The 2748-nt window shown below is 33.2% G+C and overlaps 1 long non-coding RNA gene across 1 annotated transcript; it reads left to right on the top strand.

Annotated features, from left to right (window-relative positions):
- Positions 1–126: 126 nt before the first annotated feature.
- Positions 127–949, top strand: LOC107728753 (uncharacterized). The gene is made up of 3 exons (XR_001638506.1): positions 127–173; positions 247–300; positions 858–949. It is a non-coding gene; the product is annotated as an uncharacterized LOC107728753 (long non-coding RNA).
- The last annotated feature ends 1799 nt before the right edge of the window (positions 950–2748 follow it).

Genomic DNA, 2748 nt, shown 5'->3' with positions numbered 1-2748 from the left:
TTGTAACAACAAGGTGAGAAAACTATGACAGAATTTTTATTTTTGGGAGAACTATCCCTTTCGTTTCAATAAGTGAATAAAGTATTGCTTATTAATTTTTATTTTATTTTGTATTTTTTTAGGTGAGTGGGGAAGAGCCACCTGTATGCCTAGCTTAAAGAGAAAGCGTAAAGGTACATCTGCAAATTTCATATTAGTACATTCAGCTCCAACATTAAAGTAATTAATATTGTGCTTACCATTCAGATGAACCCTTTCCTTGCCTCAAGACAACAACTGTAAGAAAAAGGCCAGACAAAGGTATAATATTTTTTCAATACTCACACCTACTAGGCAAATATCATTGTACAAAGTGCTTAAATTTAGGCTGATCAAATTATAATTTAATTTCTTAAACAACCCCCATTCAATAAATCACAAGTTATCAAAAAATATAAAAGATTTTAATAAACAGTATTGTAAATAGAATGGTTTGAAGAATGTAGTTTAGAATACAGTAGTAGATTTGGAAGTTCATTTTAAAGGGATGGCTCATTTCTGTCATTAATTACTTACCCTCATGTCGTTCCAAACCCGTAAGACCTTCGTTCATATTCAGGAACACAAATTAAACAAAAACTTTTTTTTCAGTTAAAAATTTTTTTTTTTTTTCAATTTTACCTTCAAAAACCCCATATAAGAAATATGAACTTCTAAATACAAATAATTTACACATCCTACAATCCTTATAGCAATAAAGACTAATAATGTTTGAACTGGAAATATGTGCTTCAAAGTAATATATGATAAAAGAATATTGAATTGCTGATGTTAAATTTCATCTAATGAAAAAAAAAAATCATTTTATGTTTTAACAGCAGAAGCAGCTAAACTTCCATTTCCACCCAAACTGCAACCAAGTAATGTTTTTTACTTTCTTTTTACAAATACCACAGCAAATAAAGCACCATATGAAAAGGAAATACAATTTAGGGGTGTGTGATATACAATTCTAATTTTATGGGATTTTGTTGATAATAACAATATTTTAGAGTTTGTTTTGTGCTAGTACGCTTTTGATATTCTTCATATTCTGTGCACAGTAAAAACAATGTAAATCAAATGAAGTGAAGTGAAGTAAATTTCAACAGATTTCCCATGGTCAGGGAGTAGGGAGCAATGGGGGGGGGGCTAATAAATTAGCCTAATTAATCTTAATCTTTATGATATACAATATTTAAAACAAACCAAGCTAAGATGAAAGAGGCTTTTCGACATGAATAGAGATCAGCTACAGCTCTCGTCTTTATGAAAAAAAAACCTGTGCTTCTGTGTTAGACTGAATGTCAATGACACATGATTACATTTTTATTTATAATCTGCCTACAAAAATGGGTGAGACGCGAGTGAAGTTTGAGAAAAGTAATGGTGTGCATACCAGAAAGCAAGGTTAACCATCACATATACCATGAACTCTTAGTTGATTGACCCAAACCTTTTTTTCGCATGGGATTTAGGTAGAGTTGGGGTACTCGTACAAGAGTACAATTTTTTTTAAAAGGACTCGGACTTGTCACGGACTCGGATCATTTTTACTTGGACTTGACTCGGACTCGACTTGGGTGGACTCGAACCCTTCACTAGATTTAGGTTCCAAAACCATGATCTGTAGCAAAGACTTTAGAAATACAAAGACTATGCACTCATATTACTATAAATGGGAGAAAGTGCAACATGAAATATGGTGAATAAGTCCCACTTTCGAAGTAAATGAGCTAATCACTGATTGATGAAGTCATCACGTCACTGCAGCTGCCGTTAGAAGCTCTGGTTACTAGAAATAGTCAGTGCCCACAGAAGCACAATTAGGACTACGCATGTGCATTTGCTGGTCCAGTTTTTTTTTTTTTTTTTTTTCACGATTCAAGCGTATAGAAACAAAATTTATGAGCCCGTTGTTCTCAGATCTTCATTGGTAATTTCAAATGAGACATTTAATCGTAAGCTTGGTGAACAGCTTTGGATTCGCACCAGGGTTCGTTTCAATCGAACCAAACATGACAAGTGTGAACGCACCCTAAATGTGATAACCAAAAACATTATTTGTATTTGTAAAACAAAGTTTCAAGAAAACGAACACAACAAAACGTTCACCAACAGATGGCAGCAAAGCAGCATTTATTGGCTTATCAGCCATTTCCAATCGCTAATAATTTTTTTTTTTCATTTTGCGTTTGAATTTATATTTAGACATTATAAAGTCACTATTATAACATTTCAATTTCAACGTTTAGTGCTCTTTGTGCACAAGTATTAAATAGGAAAAGTCAAAGTCTAATGAAAAACTTATCTGCGAATGAATAACACAAAGAGAGTAAAGAGTGCTTCCTTTACAATCACTGAAGCTGTGAGATCAGAGAAAACTTTTGTTAACTGCCACTTTTGTGAGAACTTCTGTCATAATCCTAATGAATAAACCTGACTGGCGTCTACAGTACTCAACATTGAAGTGGATCAGAAAAAGTTCAAAGTTGTCCTAAGACAAGAATGCATTTTGGTTTTAGGTTTTAGGACAACTTTGATTAAAGGTTGTGATCCACTTCAAATGTTGACTACTGTACACCTTGTTGGGATAAGGATTTAGGCACATGTAGAAACTTGTGAAACTTGGATTCACAATAACAATAATTTAAACATCCCTGCTTGGCCAAAATGTTCAACATAAAATGCCTGTGATTGGCTACAGTACTCAACATTGCAAAATCGTGA

Source organism: Sinocyclocheilus rhinocerous, unplaced genomic scaffold (genome assembly GCF_001515625.1).
Source record: "Sinocyclocheilus rhinocerous isolate Xijiao unplaced genomic scaffold, SAMN03320098_v1.1 scaffold19169, whole genome shotgun sequence".
Classification (NCBI taxonomy): Eukaryota; Metazoa; Chordata; class Actinopteri; order Cypriniformes; family Cyprinidae; genus Sinocyclocheilus; species Sinocyclocheilus rhinocerous.
The sequence above is the reverse complement of the archived record's forward strand: the minus strand, read 5'-3'. Positions and strand labels throughout refer to the sequence as shown.